This window comes from Arachis hypogaea, chromosome 17, assembly GCF_003086295.3.
Source record: "Arachis hypogaea cultivar Tifrunner chromosome 17, arahy.Tifrunner.gnm2.J5K5, whole genome shotgun sequence".
Lineage (NCBI taxonomy): Eukaryota > Viridiplantae > Streptophyta > Magnoliopsida > Fabales > Fabaceae > Arachis > Arachis hypogaea.
Genome location: NC_092052.1, coordinates 18854150 through 18873939, shown reverse-complemented (window position 1 = coordinate 18873939; position 19790 = coordinate 18854150). Strand labels below are relative to the sequence as shown.

The 19790-nt window shown below is 37.9% G+C and overlaps 1 non-coding gene across 1 annotated transcript; it reads right to left on the bottom strand.

Annotated features, from left to right (window-relative positions):
- Nucleotides 1-9761: 9761 nt before the first annotated feature.
- On the bottom strand, nucleotides 9762-9868 carry LOC112768268 (small nucleolar RNA R71). The gene has a single exon (XR_003185705.1). It is a non-coding gene; the product is annotated as a small nucleolar RNA R71 (small nucleolar RNA).
- Nucleotides 9869-19790: the final 9922 nt, after the last annotated feature.

Below are 19790 nucleotides of genomic sequence, written 5' to 3'. Positions count from 1 at the left end.
CACGCGTCCGCGTCACCCATCTTTTACCCAACCCACGCGACTACGTCGATCACGCGACCGCGTCAAACCCATTTCACCCTAGTCACGCAATCGCGTGCTCCACGCGTTCGTGTGGATTCAAAAATACTAACCCCCTTACCCATGCGAAACCCTACCCGTTGCGCCCTATACCCCCCCATTCTTCTTCTCTTCTCTGCAACCTCCTCCCTCCTCTGCAACCACCACCACTGCACCCAACCACCGCAATCGCGCAACCGCCGCCAACCCCCCCTCCTTCTTCCCTTCCCTCACCTCCCTCCCTTCTAAATCACCCCCTCCGCCATTAAACCCTACCCGAAGCCCCCAACCACCAAACCGCCACCACAGCGCCGCCTCCCACCACCACAACCTTCGACCCAATCTCCTCCCTCACCCCTCACTTAAACCTAACCCAACAACCCCCCTTAAACCTAACCCAACACCACCAACAACCCTAAGCCGCCACCTTCGACCGCCGCGCTTCCCTCTGATTACCGCCGCGTCAGCACCACCACCACCACATTCCCACCATCTTTCTGTTCCATACATTTGTACTTCTACACACCAGGTTCTGCCATACTGCGATTCCTCTTTTCGATTACTTAGTTAGTTTTTCAAATTTTATTCAGCATAGAATAGTTAGAGATGCATGTTTGTAGTGGATTCTAGGTGGTTAGGTAGCTAGGATGTGGTTAGTGGATTTAGGCCTGATAATTACGCTGTTCTTGTTACTTGTTTTACCTATTTCGCAATTTTGATCTGGCTATAATGTTCATACTGTTCATATGCTATTCCTTAATGTTTCATGCTGATATTAGACTGTTCTTTACTATTCCTACTGTTTGTGACTCTTTTCAGCACTTTTTTATCTCATATGAACTGTTTTTTCTTGCTGTTTATTACTCGGGAACATCCAATTTTAGCCGGAATGCTGCCCAATTTTCTGCAAATTGTTTTCATGTATTGAGTTTGGAAACTTACCATTTTGCACTACTTAGCTATAACCAAACCAATTCATGAATGCACGGGCTCTTATTCCTTTCGATTCCCTAGTTAATAAATTGCATTATTGATGATTTCATTTTAATTTTAGCTACTCCTGTATCTATATGAATTATCATCAATAACCTGATATCATTGCTTGACTATGAGTTGTTTATTCTTTTAACTTGGGAAATTTATTGTTAACTAGGAAACCATTATCATGCCCCCTACTTTAACTTTCTTTTTACTAACTCACTGCTTTCCACTTTCTAACCTCCTTTTTACCTACTAACCACTTTAACTTTCTAACTCAGGGCATAATCTTTGTTTTTTCTATTTAACTTGAATTCTGCTTATCATATATTTTGGATTGCATTTTTCTTTCTTTTCAGACTTTTCACTCATATACAATCCAAAGTGCACATATATTCAACTCATTTCATGCTTCTCTTACTCTTTTGCCACTCTGTGCTTATGTTGCTATTATTCTATTTGCCTACTTGTTTTTCTGCTTTTGTTCTTCAATTATATCCTGGAATTTCTGCTTTTCAGGATGTCTGACCCTCAACGCAAAGGAAAAGGCAAAGCAACCACTGGCAAAAGGAAAAGAGACGAATCCTCTATGTCCATCCTCGACATTTTGCATGACGACTCCTGGCGGAAAAAGCACTTTACCCCACAGGAGAAGGCTGACCAGCTCCTCACTGCCACAGATCCAGTTAAATTTGCAAACAGATAATGTGAGCTGAAGTATCCAGTGTTTGCCACTTCCAGGAACCTGTACCTGGAAAGAACTCTAAAAATTCCAGAAGAACTATAGCAGCACACCTCCGAACAGATAAAACAGAGAGGCTAGTTCTTCTTGGAAAGAAACTTGACAGAGGTCAATGCTTCCTGGGTCAGAGAATTTTACTGTAACTATTTTAAGACTTCCCTGGATGTAGTGCACCTCAGAGGGAAACAGATTTTGGTCACTGAGGAAGCTATTAAGGACATCCTTCACCTTCAGCCTAAGTCAGATAAGCTTGACGGTTACCAAAAGGCTGAAGAGGATATGAGATTTGTGAGATTTGAATGGGATGCTGTCAAGCAGAGAATAGCCCTTGATCCTACTGTCCCATGGGTCATGGGAAAGAACACAGTGATGCCTAAGGGAATCAAGCTGCTATATCTGAATGATGAGGCTTGGCTCTGGCACCAGATTCTGAGCAACTATGTGATGCCGAGCACTCATGAGACAGAGCTGCCCGCTGCTATGATCACCGTCATCTGGTGTGTGATGGAGGGTAAAGACCTGTATCTTCCATGTTTCATCCAGTATTATATGGCCAGGGTCCATGTCAGAGGCACTCTCCCTTTCCCTTATCTGATCACCCAACTCGGCTGTCGAGCTGACGTGCCTTGGGAGCTTGCTGATGAGAAGCCACCTGCTGCAGACTGCAAGAAGATTATCCCTTACAGCAGGAAGTTTCAGGCTTTAGGTTACAGACCCTCATTCCTCGCCGCTTCTGCTGAGGCAGCCACACATTCTTCATCCACTGCTGCACCAGCTACCACCACTGCACCTCCACCTGCCTTAGAGCCCATTTACCACCTCGTGCACCGCCTATTTCAGCAGCTAGACCAGATGGAGCGCCGCAACCAGCGGCGATATGAGAGATCTGAGCGTCGCAACAAGCGACGCTATGAGCATTTAAAGTTGTTACTCCGCACTGGTCACCATGACATTCCCTCTGAGCCTGCACACCATCAGAGCCATTTGAGGAGGAGGCGGCCGAGCATGAGGAGGAGACACATGCACAGAGAGCGGCTGAGCAGACAGGACCAGAGCAAGCTGCGCCACATCATGAGGAGCACCACCAGCTATAAGCCGCAGATCCAGAGATCCCTCTACAGTCAGCGCCTCCACTGCAGCAGACAGATCCTCCTACACTTATCCAGCCTGCAGACCCTCAGGCCACCACAGAGACTCCAGCAGCCCATCCTTCCGGTGATGACACTTCTTCACACCCAGTTTGAGTAAGCATCGAGGACGATGCTATATTTTAAGTGTGGGGAGGTCACCATCTCTGGCAAATCTTTTTGGTGAACCACTTTTCAGACTCTTTTTTATCCTATTTTGTTTATTTTTATGTATTTTATTTTTATTTTTTTCAGCACTTGCACATTGTTTTTTTTGTTGTATTTTTACTTTATTTCTGTATTTTACACTTTAGTTTATATCTTAGAAATTTAGTTTAGTTTGCAATTCTAAACTTATTAGTTATAGAATATGTGGATTAATTAGTATAGTTTACCCTTTTAGTATATAATAGTTTGATTTAATTGAAAATAAAAAGAAGTAAACTAGAGACATTAACATAATCAAACATCCACACACCTTGTATATATAGCATTACATGTTAGTTAGTTAACAACATTTCTTCAAGGAGGAACACTAAGATTTTAAGGGCCACCCTAAGACTTACATTGAGTTGAATGGAAACTCTTGATTTCTACTTGCATGACATACATAACTGATATATGATTTCTGAGCTAGAGAACACACAACCTGTGAGTTTTGAGCTTAATTGTATGGTTACATCCAAACCATAAATTTCATTCCTGTGTGTTTTGCCCTTCTTTTTCATTCTGATGTTCTTTACTTTGTTTTAATCTATATGTCCAATATAGAATATAGATACATACCAAGAGATGATTGAGGCCATCATTTGAATTTTTTCTCACTTATCCCAATTTAGCCTACCTTTTACATCACCCTTGTTAGCCCCCTTGAGCTTCTTAATTCCCTCTTATTCTATAACCACATTACTAGCCTTAAGCAGAAAAATAAAATAAAAATCCCAAGTTGAATCCTTGGTTAGCTTAAGATAGATATTGTGTACAATTTAAGTGTGGGGAATTTTATGGGAACATGGGATGATAGAAACAAAGTAGGGATTTAAAATGAATAAGTTATTTCAGAAGTTTGGGAAGCATGCTCATGTGAAATCAAAATAACTAAATTACCATGTGCAAAAAAAAATTATTATTTTCAGTATTTAAATAAGGGGATACAAAAATTCCCCAAATGCAAAATAAAAATCAATACACATGGGACAAAATTTCAAAATTAAATTTAATGCATGAGCTTGTAATACAAAGTGGGAAAATTTGGGTAAATAGGTAAAGGAACTTTAAAGTATATAAAGTATGTATGTAAGGTGAGATCTTAGACTAATCAAGGATTCACTTTGTTAGCTCACTTAGCCTTATACATATACCCTTACCCTTACCATAGTTGTTGATTGGTTAGATAAAGAACAAAGTTTTAGAAAGCAAGGATAGAAAAAGAATAGAGTGATTAACCCAATAAACACTGAGTGACTAGAGAGTAAACACAAAATCCAGTGAGGGTTCAATAGCTCATCACCATATATCTCTGCTTAATTGCTAATTGTCTTGCAAGTTTGTGAAATACTTTTACCCATCTCAATTGTAAAAGTGCTTTAACATTATCTAGGGTTTGGCTATGCATATATGATTCCTTGAGAATGTGAATTAATTTAACATGTAAGCTTTATATACAAGTGAATAATAACTAGAATTGCATGACTCATTTAGGTAGTTTGCATTTAGAATAGAATGCATTGCATGAGATTCCACCATTCTAACTTTACCCTTTCTCTTGGATTTAGCATGAGGACATGCTATTGTTTAAGTGTGGAGATGTTGATAAACCCATATTTTATGATGTATTTTATGCTCAATTCAAGTGATTTATTCAATCCCTCACCCACTTATTCATGTAAATTGCATGGTTTTACTTTTCCTTCCTTATTATGTGATATATGTGAAAAACATGTTTCCTATGCTTTAAAAATATTTATTTTTAATTACCCTTTATTACCATTCGATGCCGTGATTTGTGTGTTAAGTATTTTCAGATCTCCTAAGGCAGGAATGGCTTAGAGGACAGAAAGGAAACATAAAAAAATGGAAGGAAAGCACAAAAATGGAGTTTTGAAGAAAAGGGCAACGACGCGAACGCATGGACGACGCGGCCGTGTGCCTAGCGCGAAAAGGCAGCGACGCGAACGCGTGATTGACGCGGACGCATGCCTTGAGCAGAACGCAAATGACGCGTACGCGTGACCGAAGCAAACGCGTGACAAGGAAAACTCCCAGATGATGCGAACGCGTGACAGACGCCATGCAGCAGAATCTGCAAAAAATGCCCCCAGCGATTTCTGGACCTTTTTTCGGCCCAATTCTGAATCCAGAAACACAGAATATAAGCCAGAGAATGGAGGAATAAAAAAAGGAGAGATCATACATTCATAATTCATAATTTTAGGATTAGATGTAGTTTTTAGAGAGAGAGAGAGGTTCTCTCCTCTCTCTTAGGATTTAGGACTTTAGAATTTCTATTAGTTTAGTTCAATTCATCTTCAGTCACAGGTTCAATATTCCTTTTACTTTATATTTTTCTTTTACTTTCAGATACTTTAATGCTTTTATTTGTTAATTACCTATGTTGCCAAATTGGCTTATGAACCATTCATGTTAGGATTTTCTTTATTTAATATAAACTGAGGTATTTCAGATTTATGATTCTTATTTAGCTTTTTATATTCTTGGCTTTAATTGATTAATTGGAGACTCTTGAGTTATCAAACTCATCGTGATTGATAATTGTTATTTTTGCTAATTGAATTGAATTCCGATAACTCTAGTCCTTTCTTAGGAGTTGGCTAGGACTTGAGGATCAAACTAATTAGTCCACTTGACTTTCCTTTGCTTTAGTAAAGGTTAACTAAGTGGGATTAAAACTCAATTCTCATCACCATCGATAAGGATAACTAGGATAGGACTTCCAAATCTTCATACCTTGCCAAGAGTTTTATTAATTATTAATTTATTTTCCCTGCCATTTAAATTACTTGTTCTTTATTTTAAAAACCCAAAATTCTACCTTTTCCATAGCTAATAATAAGAACACCTCCCTGCAATTCCTTGAGAAGACGACCCGATGTTTAAATACTCGGTTATCAATTTTATTGGGTTTGCTTAAGTGACAACCAAAACTTTTGTAAGAAAGAAATTCTTGCCGGTCTAGAAGCTATACTTACAACGCGAATATATTTGTGAAAATTCTAGATCACGCGAGAGTTTCGCCCTTTCACTTGGTACAAAAACCAGAGAGTTATGATGGAACTATGCAGTAATCGTGCGTCTGCCACGAAAAGTAGTCACGCGCACGCATGACCGACGCTCACACGTCACTTTTTATTTTGGGCCACCCACGCATACGCGAGGACGACGCTCACGCGTCACCTGCCTTTTTCTGTTTTCACGCACACGCGTGACTCATGTGCGCGCGTCGCCTGCACGACTTCAACAGCGCTATTTCTTCTCCTTTCTTCTTCTTTCCTCTCCCTTTCTCACTTTCTTCTCCTCCCTTCTCATCTTTATCCTCTTTCATTTTCTTTTTTCAATTGTAGTTGCATACCTTCATTCATTACATTTTAACTTTGTGCTTCTTCTTATTTTCTTTTCTAAGTTTGCTATTTTTCCATTGGTGTTGGCTTTTCTTACTCAACTGTTGAATGTTTATTGCATTGTTTTGGTGCTTCTTGACTTGTTTGATATTGTTGGGTGCTGATACTTTTAAATCAATGCTTAATCTTTTGTGATACTTGCATTCTTCGTGCATTGATATGGACTCACATTGTCTTTCATAGCCCACTTTTTTTCCTTATTATTTGCAAATTTTGCCAAACACACAAGATTAGTGCTTTAGTCCTTCATAACTCATTATTCTTTGTTTTTGTGCTTCATTACCATTGAGTTATGATGGGACCAAATGCTCTCATACTTATCACTAATCTTGTCTGTATCAATCCTTGTTTTAACTTGATACTTCCGAGTATTCTTTTCATTTAATTATGCTTTGACTTTACTATTGTATCAGGTGTTAATTGATATGCCATTCGCTTATATTGCCTTTTCACTTACATGTTGTAGCTACCATGTAGTTGAGAACCCCATTCTTATTTGGCATTAGCCCCACCTATATTTTATTTGCTTCGATATATTTGTTTTTGGGCTTAATCTCTTTCATTTTCTCTCCTTTCAGGCTGGCCACCAAGAGGGGAAAGGACAAGCTTCTAAATGGGGGCGACAAACAAGTTCCTCTGCACAATCCTTTGAAGAAACTCGTCAGTTGTAGCAACTTAGCTCATCTTTGCATGCATCGGAGACGGTGCAATCTTTAAGTGTGGGGAGGTCAAGACCGACTTCCATGGGTAACCACCTCCTTTTCCAACACCAATGTTTAATTTTTTTTGTTAGATTAGTTGTTGCATTGCATGATAGATTGCATGTGTAGTTAATTGCTTGCATTTATGTACTACTTGGTTGAAGTGATGAATTCCTTTTCAAAAAACTATTTTAGGGTATTTCACTAATTTGAATAAATTTTTTTGTGTTGAACTTGCTTGAAGAATTTTATTTTGGAACATGATTTTAGAGCTAGAACACACAAGCCTAGTGAGATTTTGATCTTACTGATTGGTTGTATCTTATCAACCAATATTTTGTTTCGGTGTGTGTTGTTCTCTCTAAGATTGTGATCTTTGTCTTGCTTGATTCTATATTTCCATTGTTTGATGAATGAATGCATTTATATGATTGAGGCCCTTATTTCACTAAGCTCACATACCCATATGGCCTTACCCTTTTCATCATCCTTTACAAACCAATATTGAGCCTAATTTATCCCATTTGTTCTTTATTTTAGCACATCATTAACTCTAAGTGGAAAATAATGAATGTCCTTAATTTGAATCCTTGGTTAGCTTAGACTAGTGAGAGTATGCACAATTTAAGTGTGGAAAAATTGGGTTGGGAACATCTGGTTTAGGAATTGGGTATTGTATATTTTTGTGAAAATGTGAAAAAGATAGTTGAGCACATATTATTACATTCAATACCTTAATCATATGCATTGATAAAAATAAGAAAAATAAAAAGAAAAAATGTAAAAAAAAAAAAGAAAAAGAAAAAAGACAATAATAAAAGGGGGACAAAATGCCCAAAAATAAATGGTGGTAGCAATGCATATGTATTGTACTCAAATTTGGGATGCATGAATATGTGGAAAACATAGTTAATGGGTAGTTAGATTTTGTATTTTGATTACATGGATTGTCTTGAGTTAGGTGGGGAGTTTAGGTTAATCAAGGATTCAGATTTTAGTCCACTTAATCAAATACAATCCTACCTTGACCCTAACCCCATTACAACCCTTAAAAGACCTCTTGATATGTGTATTCGTGCATTAATTTTTTGTTGATTGGTAGAAGAAGAGCAAGACTTAGAAAGCAGGATTAGTAGAAAACCGAGAGAATCAACCCTCAAACACTAGAGTAATTAGAGTTATTAGAGTGTATATACTTACAGTGAGGGTTCGATGCTCGATTCTTTATTCCCGGCTTTCACGAGCTTTCTTCTTGCAAGTCTAATTGTACTTTATTTTGAGATTTGATTTAGTGGAATCTAGTTCATATTTGCTCCTGGAAGATTTATTTACTTGTAACCAAGTAGGTAAAAGCATTTAGCATGTAGTTGCATTCATATAGATAAGTTGCATTACATAAGTCTTACCATTTTTTCTTCACTCTAGAATTCTACATCTAAAACCTAATGTGTGTGAATAAATGAATGATTCGAATCATGCCTTCCAGCTCCACTCTGCAGCCTCTTGTCTTCATTTTTGGGCCTGAAATTGGGTCAAAAACAACCTAGAAATCGCCACCAGTGAATTCTCTTTACTGAGGCACATGACGCTCGTCACGCGTACGCATCAGTCACGTGTACGCATCGCTTGAACTCTGCACCTAGCCATGCGTAGCCGTCAGCCACATGTGTGCGTCATTTGGTTATGGCTCGGTCACGCGTACGCGTCAACCATGCGTGCGCTTGGACACCAGCTTCTCAAAACCTCAATTTCTTGTGTTCCTTCTACTTTTGCATACTTCTTTTCTATCCTCTAAGCCATTACTGCCCTATAAAACCTGAAAACACTTAACACACACATCACAGCATCAAATGGTAATAAGAGAGGATTAAAAATTAGCAATTTTAAGGCCAAAGAAGTATGTTTTCAATCATAGCACAAAATTAGGAAGGAAACTTAAAAACATGCAATTTACATGCATAAGTGGGAGAATAATTGACAAAATCCACTCAATTCAATCCAAAATATACCATAAAATTGTGGTTTATCACTTTACAAAGCTAGTGAAAATCTAAGTGAGACCTTTGAAAAGGAAGCTGCAGAGTCCACTATGGATCATAATCGTGCTGTTAATACCAATGTGGCAAATCCGAATGAGAATGAACAACTTAGAAGAGTGCTTGGCTCATAAACTGCCCCCAATCCGGATCTCTATAGGAATAGTATTGTGGTGCCTCCTATAGCTGCAAACAACTTTGAGCTGAAGTCTCAGTTAGTTACTCTGGTGCAGCAAAATTGTCAGTATCATAGACTCTCGCAGGAAGATCCAAACCAATTTATCTCTAACTTCCTGCAGATTTGTGACACTGTGAAAACGAATGGAGTGAATCCTGAGGTTTACAAGCTCATGCTCTTTCCATTTGCTGTGAAAGATAGAGCAAAGCTCTGGCTAGATTCTCAGCCCAAAGAGAGCTTGAACACTTGGGATAAGGTAGTCACTGGATTTTTGTCTAAATTCTTCCCACCACAAAAGCTGACTAAGCTAAGGGTGGAGGTTCAAACCTTCAGGCAGAAAGAGGGTGAGACCCTCTATGAAGCCTGGGAGAGGTACAAGCTGTTGACCAGGCAATGCCCCCTGACATGTTTTCTAAATAGACCCAGCTGGAGATCTTTTATGAGGGCCTCTGTGAAATGTCCAAAATGTGTTTAGATAATTCTGTAGGTAGTTCATTGCACATGAAGAAAATGCCTGAAGAGACTACTGAGCTTATTGAATTGGTTGCTAACAACTAATATCTCTACTCCTCTAATAGGAATCTTGTGAACTCTGGGACTTCTCAGAAGAAAGGTGTTTTGGAAGTAGAGACCTTGGATGCTATTCTTGCTCAGAATAAATTCATGTCTCAATAGATTAATACGCTTACTCAACACTTAAGTGGGATGCAGGTTTCAGCTGTTAATGCTCAGAATGCCCCTCAAGAGGCTCCTTATGACGTGAATGGTAGCTTCATTCCAGGTGAGAATTATAACTATGCTCAATTTCCTTTTGAACAGGTTAACTATATGGGGAATGCTCCAAGAAATCCCAATAATGATCTATATGCCTAGACCTATAATCAGGGGTGGATAAATCACCCAAATTTAGGGTGGAGAGAGCAACCTCAGAGGCCACAGAATTTTAAAAATCATCCTCAGGGCGGTTTTCAACAGAATAATTTCAATAACCACCAGTTTCAGTCATCTCAACAACAACCACTTCAGCAAGCAAATTCTCAATGACAGAAGAACACTGATTTAGAAGCACTAATGACGAGTTTTATATAGGAAACCAGAGCATCAATCAAGAACTTGGAGATTCAGATGGGTCAATTAGCCACAAAAGTTAATGAAATTGATCAGAGGACTACTAATAACCTTCCTGGTAACACAATTCCAAATCCAAGAGAGGCGTGCAAGGCTATCACCTTGATAAGTGGACAAGTGGCAAGTACGGAAGCACAAGTTATTGAGGAGCCGGTTGAAAAAGAAGCTCTAGAGTAGACTGAAGACACAGTAGTACACGCCCCTCCTAGGCATGCAAACAAACCTTTTCCAGTCACTCTTGACACACATCCAATATTGCCTAAGGCTCCTGAGTACAAGACTAAGATGCCATATCCTCAGAGACTTCAAAAGAAGACCAAGGACAAGCAGTTTTCAAAGTTCTTGGAAGTCTTCAGAAAGTTGCAAATCAATATTCTTTTGCTGAGATTTTGGAGCAAATGCCTCTCTATGTCAAGTTCATGAAGGAGTTGTTGTCAAAGAAGAAGCCTTTAAAGGGAGATGAGATAGTGGTCTTGACTAAGGAATGTAGTGCCATAATTCAGAATAACTTGCTAAGGAAGATGCCAGATCCAGGGAGCTTTCAAATTCCATGTACCATTGGGAGCACCACCTTTGAGAAAGCCCTATGTGATCTGGGTGCAAGCATAAATATAATACCCTTGTCTGTGATGAGAAATTGCAAATCCATGAGGCACAACCCATAAGGATAGCATTACAAATGACCGACAAATCTCTAAAGGTAGCATATGGATTAGTGGAAAATATCTTGGTCAAAGTGGGTAAGTTCTTCCTCCCAGCAGATTTTCTGATTCTTGACACGGGAGAGGATGAAAATGCCTCTATAATCCTAGGAAAACCATTCCTAACCACTGGGAGAGCTCTGATTGATGTGGAAGAAGGTGAATTAGTGCTTAGAGTGCATAATGAGCAACTGGTCTTTCATATCTTCAAAAATATGCACTCATCAAGTGAAGAAGAGAAGTGCATACAGATTGAACTTTCTAATCCAAACCTTCAAGAAACCTCTGATGATGCACAACAGAATTTGCAGCTCAAACCTCCTTTGGTGAGAATCAACAAAATTTTCCCTGACATCAAACCTAAGTTTGGTGTTGGGAATGCATCATCCACCAAGGAGGAGGTTCTCAAAAAAAAGAAAGTACCCATGGGATGGAGAAATAAAAAGATTCCCACTGAAGACTTCTCCCTAGGAATGAAGGTGCTATTCACTGCATGCCCAATTCTGCCTCATACAGTGAACGGGATCTATCTCTTGAGCATATAGAGTTGATCCATGAGAGCACAGGAAAGAAGTTCACAGTGAGGGGTCAAGATGAGCCCCTATGATCCTCCTCCTTAGAGGAGTTAACCGTCAAGCTAGTGACGGTAAAGAAGCGCTTGTCGGGAGGCAACCTGATATTTCGTATTCTTAAGTTTGATTTTTACTTTGATGTTTTCTATTTATTGATTTAGTTTTGTATGAGTTTCTATTGTTTTTCCTTTGTTTTGAGTGTATTTTGATTATGCAGAGTGATTAGAACAGAAACAGGTGCATTGAGACAGAGTTTCGGACATCCTGGAGGAGTTTGATGCAGATAGGGTGGTGCCTAACTTCACTTTCTGAAGTTAGGCGTCACATAAAAGCCAACAATTGAAGGTTTGCCTCTGGAGGGCTGGCACCTAACTTGAGTTTCTGAAGTTAGGCGCCACTTGATGCGTGTAATATGGAATTCGTTGCTGGGTGGGTGGCGCCTAACTTGGGGAATTCCAAGTTAGGCGCCACAGTATTCAAGTTAGGCGCCAGGTTAGGACCAAGTGCGAAGTTAGGCACCAACAGGAGCAAGTTGGGCACCATTCAAATGAAGTCAGGTGCCGGCTTCCATAATTTAGCACTATATCAAATAAAATCACAAGGGAATCAGATCAATAATTCGGTCCCCACACCCCTGCCTCATATCAAATCCCATCACAATTTTGTTTCTATTTTTTTTCTCCCCATATATTCCTTGTTGAACACCCTCCTGCATGCCACATTCCCTCATCCCCTACTATATATATAATCCGAACCCCCCCCCCCCGAACCTATAACCCCCCTTCATCACCTAATATATACCCTCTTAACAAAAAAATAAAATAAAAATAAAATATAATATAATATAATAAAATAAATAAATAAATAAATAACTATAAAAAAAGAAAAAAAGTTTTTAATTTTTATCTTGTCTTTTTCTCCCTTCCGATTTCTTTTACAATTATTTTTGCCTTTACTTCTCTATCCATTTTTTTATGTCCTTCCCTGTTTTCAGTTTTTCTTTGCTTGAGGACAAGCAAAATTTTAAGTTTGGTGTTGTTGCTTCGTTTGTGGCTTTTTTGTTTATTTTAATGGCACCAAAGGGAGGCAAATCATCTTCACAAAGGAGCACAGTCTGAAAAATGAGACGGCCACTAGGATAACTGAGGTGGTGTAGTCCCTTTTTCATTCTATATTTTCTTCCGTTCTCATTATGTTATATTCCTATTTTCTGCTATTTTACTTGAATGTTTGCATGATCTTTAGTAATTCTAAGTCCTAAGTTCTAGTTTAATTCTGCTATTTTGAAATTTTAGTTATTTATCTTTTAATTGAAGAGATGTCTCATGTACCGTTCACTAAGCTTGAATCTAAAAAGAAAAAGAAAAGAAGTAATGTATTGCATGAGAAATTGAGTTTATATTAAAGAGTAGTCTTATTTACTTAAATGTGGTGGTATTATCTGTGATTCTGAATGCATGATATGAACCGTGCATATTTGAATTTGAATAAAAGGATGTTGATGTATAAGGAACAAGAATTTAGAGAACTATTATGAATTCTCTGAAGTAAACAAAAGCTTAATCCTTGAAGCAAAAGAAACAGCAAAAGAAAAATAAAAGTAAGGTCCAAGGCTCTGAGCATCAATGACTAGGGAGGTCAGACATGGTTAAAAGCTCAAAGAGTTGTTTCCCTAGTCACATGCTTGTGGTGTAAATGTGTCAAGTAATCCTTGAGACAGAGCACTAAGAGTCAAGATCAAGTGCATTTAACAGAGTATGCCAAAGGCTTTGAGCACCACTGTCTGGGAGTAACTGAAAGAAAAATCAGAACCAAAAGAGAGTTCCCCAATCAAGTGCTTGTGGTGTTTTTGTGTCAAGTAAAGCTTGAGACAAAGCATTTAAAGTCACGGCTAGGCTCAAGGTAAAGAAAAGAGAATGAAAGAAATTTTGCTGTGTTCAAGGAATAAACCAAAGTATAAAGACCAGAGAATTCATAATATTATCTGGATTCTCATTCCAAATGACAGTGACATTCCTTTGATTCAAAGGATAGTGAGATGCCAAAACTATTCAGGATTGCAGTGTATAAACCCCACTTTAAGAAAAGACGGGAGCTTAATTGAACACTCACTTCTCAAGCAAATTCACATCCTGAGCCTATGTTAGTTTTGGTTGCTTGAGGACAAGCAACAATTCAAGTTTGGTGTTGTGATGCATGAGCATCTTTTCTATCTTTTCCTAGTGAATTTGCATTTGAATTGTTAAGTTTGATCAAGATTTAAATACCTTCTAGCCACTATGGATGCTACTTTGAGTTGTGTGTAATTCTGTTTATTTCAGGTAGCATTCAGACAAATTTGATGGAGTTTCTGTAGAAAAAGAGAAGAAAGTGAATGATGCTGTCAACTCTGACCTCCTTGCACTCCAACGAGAATAACTTGAGCTGAAGGGGTCCAATTGATGTGATTTTAGTGGCATTGGAAAGCTAACTTTCAGATCTTTCCAACAATATATAATAGTATACACTTATTTTCCAACAATTCGGCCATACTGGCGCCTAACTTGGTATTCTCCAAGTTAGGCGCCAAGACAAAAGGATAGCCTCCAAGTGCTTGCTGCCAGGGTGGCACCTAGGCGCCAGTGACCATCAACATGCCCAATTGCTCACTGCCAAGCTCAAGTCTAACTTCACTTTAGGTGCCACACTAATGAGAAGCAATGTTCCCCACGCTCAATCAAGCAAGCAACGAAGATCCTATTTAATTTTGATTAAAACTTTTATTTTATTTACAAATATAAAAAGATATTATTTAGTTTTAGAAAATATATTTTACATTAAGTAGGGTTAGATATAAAAGGAAAAAGAATCAGCCCTTCGGGATACTCTCTTCTCATACCTCATTTCGCACTTTACAGTTTTACAGAACCCTACTTTTCTCTCTGAACCATGAGCAACTAAACCTCCACTATTAAGGTTAGGAGCTCTGTTTATTCTATGGATTAATATTATTACTGTTCTATTTTAATTCATGTATTGATTTTGAATTCAAGAATTGTTTTCGTTCTTTATCTTATGAATCTGGGTGGAACAGAAGTATGACCCTTGTTCTAATTGAGTTCTTGTAAAATTTGGAAAAGCTCTTTGCTTGAACAACAGCTTGAAAATAATTACTCCTAAATTTCTAATTATCTGGACTTAACAGGATACGTGACATATAATCCTCTTATATTTGGATAATTAGGATTTCTGTGGCATATAAACTAGAATTGAACTTAACCCTCTAATTGGAATCAAGTGACCAAGGAATTGGCGGTTGATGAAGGTTAGATGAGACTAAAAAGGTCTAAGGAATTAGGATTTAGTCAGATATAGTTTGCCATGAATTGAATCTTGCATGATTAAAATAGTTGGTAAGAAAAGTTAATCTGAAAAATAAATATCTCTAAAACCTTAACTGTTTTACTCATATATTTCACAACCCGTTTACTACTTGCTTTCTGATTTCATGAATTTACTGTTTAATGCTTCTAAACACTCAAACACCATTTTCTGTTTCTCTAACTAAGTAAATCATGCAATCATTGTTGCTTAGCCCATCAATCCTCGTGGGATTGACCCTCATTCACTTGAGGTACTACTTGGTACGACCCGGTGCACTTATCGGTTAGTTTGTGGGTTATAAATTTCACACCAACAGGGGAAGGATACGACTAAGCAGGAGTTTCTGACCTTCTTCCTCACGCCGGCGCTAAAAAGAATAGTAGCAGGAGAAGAAGAAGAAGAGCAGACGCGGTGGCAGATGTAACACCCTATCACCCTATACCTTACTTACCTCTAGCCATAAAGCAAAAGATGACAAAACACTACAACAATTCTAAAATTCATACAATAATATATAATCAAGGAATATAATACACTAGAAGTCTGATGAAAGAATAAAAGCTTAAAGACGCAGAAAACAGAGATACAAAAGCGCGAAGTGTTCACACACGATAACTAAATCGCAAAGGTAAGAAGAAGAGATTATGGAAACAAGATAAACAAGGTACTTATATATATAACAGGCTACAGAGTTTAGGCCGACTAGTTAAAATAGATACAACAGAGTTTTTGAAAGTTAAAACGGATACATCCTGTCTCTTAAAATTTAAGCCTCTAAGGCAACAAGTACAATAATCAAAATGAGAGAATAACTACAGCAAAATAAACAAAAGACAAAAGCGAGCCATTATCCACTCTGTCACTATCTGCAAACTCACCGAGGTGGGTTGCGACCTGCATCTGAAAAATAATAACAACATATGGTATGAGAACCGGAGATTCTTAGTATAGTAACAGTGCCCAATAGATAAGATATAAGGTTCCGGAAAGCCAAAGGTAATCCTAGAACTTCAAACCAATATAAAGATTCAACTTATAATAAAAATTTAACCCATAAAAAGGTTATCTAACTTAGGGGATTCCTAAACTAACAGATCACCGCTGTCCTATAGCCTTCGTCAACCTATTCTCCATGCAATCCCATCACCATCGCCTACCAATCTTCTTCAATCCTAATAGAAAACACAAGTAGTGCAAGCAGGTAAAACACAAGTAATATACATATATAGCAAGTAGTTCAATTAGCAATTAAACATGTTATACAAGTTGGCACAACGCAAGTAAACAAAGCAAACAATCACATAAGAATGCATATGATGAATTCCTATCCTATTGGTCGTGATATCACTTGCCGATTCAACTGCCAACCCGACACATCACTTTGGGATGTTGCCTTTCGCTCACAAATAATTAGCGCTCCAGGGATATAGTGCCCGACACACTATCTAGGGATATAGTGCCCGACACACTCTTATGACTCGAAAAGATGCGAGCAGGATACTCTGCCTCAGACCTCACATCTGAACGTAAGTAGGATTAACCACCGTCCTTACACCGGCGCCGCAACCTCGACAAGCGGGATTAACCATCGTCTTTGCCAGGCGCATAGCGACTTACCAATCATAGCACATAAGAAATATATATCCATTTCACTGAATACTTCTCATTCTCATTAGTTTCATCAATCTCAATCTTTCATTTTCTCAGTTCATCATCAACGCAACACTCTGCCAACTCGCTCTAGTTATTCCATCCACAGAACTTCCCAAGCATAAGTCACCGTCTCTAACTCACAACAGAAAATACCCATTTAAATTCACTTATTGTGCTCTCCCTTGTTTCAAAGCCTAAATACTAGTTAGGGGATCTTAAACAAGTTTTATGAAATTTTATAAGCTTATTGGGGTCTTTAAACAGTTAAAAATAGGGATTTTGGTGAAAAACAAGGGTTGTGCGTATGCATTAAAGCCGTGTGTATGCATGCCCCAGACAGCTTTCCCAGCCTATGCTACGCAAAACTTGCAAAATTTTCAGGATGTTTGTATGCACACCCCCTTGTGCATCGCAACACACGCTCTAGTCTGTGCGAGTGCAGGATAGTGTGTGTGGGCATACAAACCAGAATTTCTGATTTTTTGCAACATTATAGAGTTCAGTTTTTTATACTGAATTTTCGACATTTATAATTTTTTCTACAAAAATCCAATTTCCCTTATCTTTATACCGTTTTACAGCTCTCACAACCATCTTTAATTTGAACAAAGTTCAATCAATTCCAAACTCCGAGGGTAAAGTTATAGCCCGCCGAAGTTGGTTAAAAATAAGATTTTACCAAATTTGTCAAATTCTCAAAGTACCAAATCTCCCCAACCAAACCAATTTAATCACATCCCAACAATACCAAAATAACCCAAAAAATTTATACCAAATATTCCTTAACCATTTCTCAATAATTCAACTATCTAAACCATTCAATTCTCATCTCATCAACTCATTCAAAGTTCTCAATTCAACATAACTCATATCAATACTCATTAATTTCCCTAAATTGTCATCAACACTATTATCATCACAATCATCAACAAACATCATCCACCATTAGCCATATCCATCAAAATCATTATTCATCAATTCATCATCATCAAAATTTATAATCATCATCAATTGTCATCAACATCAATAATCATCATAACTCCTCATCAACGTCAACAATCATCATAAATTATTATCAACATTAACTTCATGTCACCACAACAAATTCAACATCAATTAACCAAATTCATGCAATTCATTCAATTTAATCCTATCCTAAGATCACAACATTACATATTATTTAAAGAAAATCAAAACCATACCTTGGCCAATTTCTACACAAGCATGAAAATCACCAAAAATAGTCTCCTCCTCACAAGCCTTTAAGCTTAGCCACCAAAATCAATAAGAATTCCAAGCTAATTCATACAAATAACCAAAAATCAATCCTAGGATTTAACAAATTGACAAACCACAAGGGTTAAGAGATTTCTTACCTTATCCACTGTGGATTGGGATAAAATCCAATAATTACCCAATGCTAGATAGCACCTAAATAACGAAATTCACAAAATTTTCTCAATAACCAAACCCAAAAATACAAAAATATATAGAGCAAAGAATTAGAGAATGGATTTCAAGATACTTATTACTTTGTTTAGATAGAATTGAAGAGCTTGGCAAGAATTTCGCATGGTCACAAACAGCACGCAAATTGAAGCTCCGTAACTCAAGTTATGAGCGATTGAAGATTGGGGTGAATAGTAGTGTTAGGGTTCTCCTTTCCCTTCTAACTCAGCTGCCCCCCTCTCTTTGTTTGATGAATATGGCTAAAAAGGCCTCATTAAAAGGTATATATACGTTGGACTTGGGTCCAACTTAGGCCTAGACCAACCATTTATCGTTTTAGGTTCGTTTGACCTAACTTCGGGCCAAAACCTTTAGAATAAGTGACTGGTTTTCAATTCTAAATATTTTTCTAAGTTTTTCTGTAGTTTTGATTTCTCTTACATAGTACCAGACAGACTTAAGCTAGTACTGCCGGCTAAGTTATCGGTACGCATTTTTACGTATTTTTCACAGAAAATACATTTTCCCACTCAGAAAAATATGCTGAATTTAAATCTCACCTTTAAATTTTATAATTAATATTTCTAAATTTTTGAAATTATTCTGGATAATTAAATTATTATTTTATTTTAATTAATCAATTAAGAAACTTTCGGTACTTACAGCAGCAGCGGCAGAAGCATTTGTAGTAGTAGTGGCAGCAGAATAGTGAGGTTGCTAATGGTGAGATGTTGCCGGAGAGGAGAGGAGAGGAGGTCGCTGACGGTGAGGTCATAACAGAGAGGAGAGATGAGAGAGTTAGAGAGAGACTAGGAGGCAAGAGGTTAGAGAGAGAGAGAAATTCGAAATGAAGGGAAAGATGATTCACAGTTTGAATTTAGGGCAAGATTACTGTCGAATTTTTCAGCGGATAAATCCGACGGTAACACATTGTGGGTCACCAAAATGCAGCGTTCCACTAAACGTGTTTATTGTCAGAAAGATCCGATGATAAATTCGATGCTAAATTTTGCTCATATCTTTCCCGTCTTTCTGCCATTTATTACCGGCAAATTTATCGTCGAAATTGAAACTCCACTGGTGATGCTTTCACTTGATGAATTTGACACCGAAACCCCCCGGTAAATCTTCCAGTGAAGCCGCCGCTAATGTCCGTCACTAAATCCGACAGTATTCAGCACCTTTCTTGTAGTGTCGGTAGATGTTGATTGAATTGAGCTGACCACTGGTGTAACTATAAGTTTGGAGTGTTGCATTTCAGATGTCACCAAGAGTTTATTGATATATTTGGTTTGACTCAGGAAAACATGAGTTGGTAAATAGTATGTGGATTCAATACCTTAGAAAAAATTTACATATCTCAAATCTTTAAGCAAGAAAGTAGAATGAAGCTGAGTAATTGTATTCTATACCCCATTTTTATTACTACTCATGACCAACATATCATCCACATATATTAGAATATAT